Here is a 7,189-nt window from a genome sequence, read left to right as displayed (position 1 = left end):
CCCTTCTTATAAGGCCACCAACCCTACCGAGTTAGGACCCCACCTATAGGACTTCACTTAAGCTTAAGTACCTCCTAAGTTCAGTTCAGTTCAGTTGCTCAGTCGTATCCGACTCTTTGCGACCCCATGAATTGCAGCACGCCAGGCCTCCCTGTCCATCACCAACTCCCGGACCCCGCACCCACAGCTTGTTCGTCTCCAGCCACATCATCGGTCACTGCAGCCCCAGGATACTGACACACCAGGAACTTGGAATTGGGAAGGAGGGATGTTTTTTTTTTTTTTCCCAGAAAATGAATAAATGGCTTTATTTGGTATCTTCAAGAAGCTTCTCCTTCTGCAGGAGATGTAGGTGTGGTAGTGGAGACCGTCACTGGTTTCCGTGCGATTCTGTCCAGCTCCGCATGAACGTCTTACAGGACAGGCTTCTGGCCTGACTTTTTGGCAGACGGTGGTAAACCGCCGCCTCCGCCTGCAGCCCCACCTCCAGGGCTACCACCACCAACACCAGGGCCTCCTGGGGAGCCAGTCTTTTTACTCAGCAAACTGTTAAAGAAATTTGCCAGGACACCTTCACTTGTAGCTCCAGCTTTCATGTTTGGATCGATCTTTTTTGACCCAGCAGGGATGGGTGATACGCTAGCAACGTTGGATGACACAGATCTGTTTGGTGTTCGAGGGGAGCCTCTTGGGACTCTTGGTGAGGCGTCCACAGGCCTTCCAGCTGCAGTTGGTGGTTGCTTTGCTAAAAGGGACTGTAGCTTCATAAGAAACACTTGGTCATCTTCCGCCATAATTTCTTTCTCATGCACAAACTTTCGGACAGGTGGTTTAGTTATGATGTCTTCAAAATTATCTTCTGCTTTTAACGTTTGAAAGTTTTCATGTAATATTCCTATTTTCTTATCATTATCCCACCCTGCTGGAATAAATACTGCATCTTTTTCCACAACAACAGCAGGAATCTTATAAGGAAATCCATAGAGTTTCTGGACGATGTACTTATATACTAAATCTATATTTTTATTTTCTTTTACTGAAGCGTATATAAGTGCTGCACCATACTGTAAACAAAACTTCCGGATATGTGACTGAATAAAATCAAAATGCTCATCTCTGTAGTCATGTTCTTTCTCCAACACACTAATGGCATCACACTGGAGCACCAGGGAAGCCACTTTCGGGAAGCCACTGTTGGGAAGCCACTGTTGGGAAGCCACACTGGAGCCACTGGAGCACCAGGGAAGTCCCCTGTTGGTAAGATTTTGACCGCTATATGAACCAAACATGAATCATGCAATATTTGTCTTTTTGTGTCTGGCTTATTTCACTGAGCATCATGTCCTCAAGATTCATTATATGGTGGCAGGTGTGGGCATTTCCTCCCTTTTTAAGGCTGAATAATATCCTACCACGACTGAGAGACTGATATCCTAGCTGATAATGGTATTTTTATTTTTCATAGCATCACATACATTCCCCTCTGGTAGAGATGAAGCTCCACAAAAAACTTCATCGTGTCATCTTCCAGCTTTACCTGACTCTCAGGTAAACACTGAAAAACAACCCAGACAGGAAGGCAAACATTCATCCACCTAGCAATGTGCAGTGATACCCTCCATTTCATCTGGGCAGATAAAGAATAAATAGACTCATCACAGTCCATGATCTCCAAGATCAAGGAGAACCTATATTATGGATGTGGTTTGTTTTGGCGGAGGTTCAGAGTTTTTCCCCAATCACAGAACTTCCTACAGTGTCAACAATTTATAGTCTGGCCCTGGGCTATTCCGTGTTCTGGCACCCAGTACAGAGAAAACAATCCTGAACTTCCTTATACACACTTTTCCTGAAAAAGTGCAGCTGCTCGTTAGCACCCATTAAATGACGGTGCCGAGCAAAGGCAGCAGAGCAAGCTTACCGCCAGTGTATGTGGGACGTGGTCACTTTTCAGCACAAAACAGGACAGTTTGGGTGCATTGGTGACAGGCTTGAGTGCAGCTGCCTTGGCTGGTGCAGAGCACTGGGTGTTGGGTGACTCCAAGGCTGCAGACCCGCGGTATCTAGGAGGGAAGGGGATATTTTAAAGTTTGGTTTGGACTCCAAATTGTTTCTTGTCTTTTGGGAAATTGTAGCCATTCTTGAGTCTCTAGCCCATCAGGAGAGTTTCCTATGGTCGCCAGAACAAGTTCTACAGATCAGGGCCCTCCTGCCCACCTCTTGTAAGGACCTTGTGGGGACACTGGGCCCACCCAGATGCCAGGATCATTCCCTCCTGAAGACGCTTAACTCAGTCATACCCGTAGAGTCCCTCTGCTGGTTAAGGCTACATGTCCACAGGTCATGGGATCAGAATGTGGACATGCTCTCTGATTGTGGAGTGTTCCAGAACTCCACCATCCTCCAGGGAAACCCTTGGATACACGTAGCCATTGAGTGCTTAGAATGTGTTCTGTGTGATTGAGGACTGATTTTTTGGCTGTGCTGGGTCTTCGTTGCTGTGTTTGGGCTTTCCTCTAGCGCAGCAAGCAGGGCTGCTCTCGTTTGCAGTATCCGGCCTTCTCCTTATGGTGGCTTCTTTTATTGTGGCTCTCGGACTCTAGAGCACAGGCTCGGTAGTTGTGGCACACGGGCTTAGTTGCCCCACGGCATGTGGGGTCTTCCCAGGCCAGGGATCGAACCCATGTTTCCCTTGTTGGCAGGCAGAGTCTTAACCACTGGACCACCAGGGAAGTCCCAAGGGACTGAATTTTAATTGTACATAAGTTTAATCAATGAGAATCGAAACATCACATGTGAGAGGCCTGCGGCCAGCGTGCTGGACTTGGTGTGAACAGGTTTGTGCATTTGTAAACACGTCCTCAGGGTGTATGTTGCATCCCATTTACAGGAAACACTGTGCTGTCCCCTCGGGAGCTGAGGTTTCTGAGGCTCTTTCAGGAGCAGGTGGTGCAGGGCAGGGTCAGAAGTGCTGGGATGTGGGCCGGGGTGCAGGGACTGCAGAAGGATGGATCACGGACATTGGTCACTCAGTGGCAGCTGAGCACTCAGCCCTCTGCTCACATCCTTCCTCAGCTATGCAGGCATCACAGAGTCACTGCCACCAGGTACCCAGCGCCACCAGGAAAGGTGGTCTCTGTTTACTCAAGTAGGACACAGGTAACTGTTCTCAGACAAGATGGTTTAAAACAAATGTGGCCTTACAAGGATCGAGTTGAGTGGTGATGCTGGTGAAAGCAGATTGGCTTGAAGAGTCAAAACAGATGCTGAGAAAGAAACAAGATCAAAAAGGACATGTTTCTGTCCAGCCTCTGAGCTGATGTCCCCACTCAGTTATAATCGATAACTCAAAGGTGTTTGTCCAGCAACAGGGCTGTCACCACCCATGACAGAGACACAGCCGGGCCGCCTTCCCAGCCTGGCCTGCGCTGGGCGTTCTCATGATGTTCAGCCATCCTTGACCCCGCTGCGTGTCAGAACCACATGGCGGCGTGGGCCTGACCCCCGGTGCTTGTGGTTCCCAGGGTCTAAGGAATGATGTTTTTAAAAAGCAGCCCAGGCAGCTGGGTTGGGTGGGCTGGGATGAGGTCAGCCCACTTACATTTGTTACAAGAAGCTCTGTGAAAGTTCTGTGGGGCCACCCCCGGGTTTTAAAGGGGAAGCTGGGCTTTCTGGAGAGGTTGGAGGCAGGAGGTGATGGAACCGGCAGGAAGCTCATCTGGATTGCAGGCTGCATCAGGCTAGGCACAGCCTTTCACTCCTGTCTCTCTGATGTGTGCAACCGAAGGCGAGATACAGCCTCATGGAAGAAACCCGGAGCCCTGAACTTAACAATCTCATTGTATAATGACCTGCGGTTCTGCCTTGATGGAAACGCCGACCCAAAGACACGTGTTCAGGCAGCCTGCAGCTTATGAGGGTGGGGTTCTCAGGATGGTGGAAGGAAGCACAGTTATTGGAGGGGGTCTTTGGGTTGGGAGCTGGGGTTGATAGCAGCCGTGAGTCAACAGTCCACAGGCCATCCATTCCCACGGAGACTTCAGGACAGAGAAAGGCTGGTGTCCAGAGGGGCCTTGCTGGAGGAGAAAGGATCACAGGGCCCTGAACTGGACAACGCCCACCCCTTGGTGACATCCTGTCCCAACAAGAGCCCCGAGAGCAGATGGGTGCTTTTGTCTCCTCTTTCATGTCCACGCCGGGCCTTCCTCTGCGCACAGAAGTCTTAGTCTCCCGGTAGGTGTTCTGCTTTGTAGGTTATTTTTAAAATCTGGCATTAGCCCTGGGACTCTGAGATTCTCCTGGGAACCACACGGAGCCCGGACGCGTTGAGCGAAACCACAAACATGGGGGAGGAAGGACATCTGTCTCAGCCCTCAAAGCCACCGTACAGAAAACAAACACAGGTCCCGCCACTCCCCGTTCTGAGCGGTGGCGGGGCTGAGGCCGTTGGATCTGCAGGACCTGCTCGCTGTGAGGTGACTGTGGCTGAGCTTTGTGCCCTGGAATTCCGGGCCAGCCTTTAACTTCAAAGCTTCCCCACTTTGCTTTCATGTTATTTTCTCGTTTCGTCAAAGTACAAATGTGGACCCTGCCCACACCCCCTCCGTTGTCCATTCTGTGCCAACCGGGAATCCAGCCCCTTCCCACGCAGCACTCCCCACAGCATCCCTGGAGGCCCCACTCCCACCTGCCTGATATCGGCCCCTCCTCCTCTCCCGGGACACCTGCTCCCTGGAGCTCCCGACCACGCCTAGTGTGCCCCCTGTACCCCAGCAAGAGTGGGGTTCCTCCTCTGTGGGGCTCATCCCTCCGTCCACCCAGCAATAGGGCCAGCCTGGAGGGTCCCCCGGGACCCCCGCCCCTTCCTCCCATGTGCCAGGCATCCATGGGTCCCAGTGGTACAGCCCTCCCTGCTGAGCCTCCCATCCTCCATTCTCCATGTTTGCACTGCACCCCGGCCACCCCGTCTCCAGACAGCATTACGTCGCCAGCCCTCTGGCTTTGCCATGTCCAGCATCTCCCCCAACCACCCACTCTTCTCTTGGCAGAGACTTGGGTGGGAAACAGCAACTTGACCATTCCTCCTGCTTCCATGTTCAGGACCACGGCTTCTGCTAAACTTAGGAGGAAGCACGAGCTCCCTTCCCATGGGCCTGGGGTGCAGCCCCACCCAGCTGGGGTTGCTATGCCCCATCCATGGGTCTGGGCATCAGTCAGTCCCTTCTCCACAGCCTCCCCCGGAGCATGGCATCCCTGCCTCCTCACCCCAGCTGCACCCTGGTACTGTCGCTGTTCTCACACTGGCACCTCGTTCCCTGCTGTTTTCCTGAAGGCGGTGTTCTTGCTTGCCTGCCCTCAGCGCTGCGTGAATACCTGCTGGGTGGACACTGCCCGAGGTGCTCTGGCTCCAGGTGCTGCCGGCCCCCCCATCAGCTATGCCCGCTGCCCCGACCCTGGACTGCTGCCCCATCCCGGGAGCGCCCTAGCCCTCCAGCTCTGCGCCTGAACTTTTCTCCATTACTAGGCTCCCCTCCTGTGATGTTCTCCTCCATCACCCAGCCCTCAGTGCCGGGGGCCTCCCGCCCGTGCGTGCTTCGCCTGCATCACACATTCTCGGGTGCTTACAAGTAGCCCACAGGCCATGGGTCCTCGGACAAAAGTTTTGTCCTTCCGAAGTTAGCCGTCATGGCATGTTAGCTGAGTAGATGGAAGAAAGCGAAGGTATTAGATGTTTCAGTTCAGTTCAGTTCAGTCGCTCAGTCGTGTGTGACTCTTTGCGACCCCGTGAATCGCAGCACGCCAGGCCTCCCTGTCCATTACCATCTCCTGGAGTTCAGTCAAACTCACGTCCATTGAGTCGGTGATGCCATCCAGCCATCTCATCCTCTGTTGTCCCCTTTCCCTCCTGCCTCCAATCCCTCCCAGCATCAGAGTCTTTTCCAATGAGTCAATTCTTCGCATGAGGTGGCCAAAGTACTGGAGTTTCAGCTTCAGCATCATTCCTTCCAAAGAACACCCAGGGCTGATCTCCTTTAGAATGGACTGGTTCAGATCACCAGATATTCACCTCCAATCAGGGAATTTGGTGCTTATAACTTGAGAAGTCCAGAGAAAGTAAGCAAAGTGCAGCAGGTGTGAAGGAGGTGTGGAATCTGCATGAAGCAGGTGTAGGACAGGTGTGGAGCAGGCATGGGCCAGGAGTGGGGCAGACGTGGGGCAGGTGTGGGGGAGGCATGGGGCAGGTGTGGGGGAGGCATGGGGCAGGTGTGGGGCAGACGTGGGGCAGGTGTGGGGGAGGCATGGGGCAGGTGTGGGGCAGACGTGGGGCAGGTGTGGGGGAGGCATGGGGCAGGTGTGGGGGAGGCATGGGGCAGGTGTGGGGGAGGCATGGGACAGGTGGGGAAGGCATGGGACAGTTGTGGGGCAGACATGGGGCAGGTGTGGGGGAGGCATGGGGCAGGTGTGGGGGAGGCATGGGACAGGTGGGGAAGGCATGGGACAGGTGTGGGGCAGACGTGGGGCAGGAGTGGGGCAGACGTGGGGCAGGTGTGGGGGAGGCATGGGGCAGGTGTGGGGGAGGCATGGGGCAGGTGTGGGGCAGACGTGGGGCAGGTGTGGGGGAGGCATGGGACAGGTGGGGAAGGCATGGGCCAGGAGTGGGGCAGACGTGGGGCAGGTGTGGGGCAGATGTGGGGCAGGTGTGGGGGAGGTGTGGGGCAGGTGTGGGACAGACATGGGACAGGTGTGGGCAATACGGCACAGGTTTGGGGCAGGCGTGAGGCAGGCATGGGGCAGGTGTGGGGCAGGCATGGACGGTGCCTGGTTCACCATGGAGAAACAGGGAGCAGCCACACTGCTCAGCCCTCACAACAGGAGGCATCATGTAGAGGACTTAACAACATCCTCCCAGACATTTCTGAAATGCAGAATTGAACTTCAAGCTCCCGAAACCTGCCTTGGCTGCTCCGCCCTGCCGCCCCTGCCCTGGCGTGCGTGGCTGTCCCCTGTCTCTGTGCTGGAGCTGGGAGGGAGGGCCAGGTAGCCCAGGTGAGCAGCTCTGAAAACCGTGGGGACAAACAGCACAGGTCCCTCCAGAAGCGATAGGATCACAAGAGCGCCTGGACCCCGGTCCTGCTCAGCACAGCGTGGGGGGTGCCGGCTCAGTCTGCGGCACTTTCATCGTGACAGA

At 54.3% G+C, this 7,189-nt stretch overlaps 1 pseudogene; it reads right to left on the bottom strand.

The window, feature by feature from the left end:
- Positions 1 to 264: 264 nt before the first annotated feature.
- LOC109572900 (cytoplasmic dynein 1 light intermediate chain 1 pseudogene) lies at positions 265 to 1,304 on the bottom strand (annotated as a pseudogene).
- Positions 1,305 to 7,189: the final 5,885 nt, after the last annotated feature.

Source organism: Bos indicus, chromosome 18, assembly GCF_029378745.1.
Source record: "Bos indicus isolate NIAB-ARS_2022 breed Sahiwal x Tharparkar chromosome 18, NIAB-ARS_B.indTharparkar_mat_pri_1.0, whole genome shotgun sequence".
NCBI lineage: Eukaryota > Metazoa > Chordata > Mammalia > Artiodactyla > Bovidae > Bos > Bos indicus.
The sequence above is the reverse complement of the archived record's forward strand: the minus strand, read 5'-3'. Positions and strand labels throughout refer to the sequence as shown.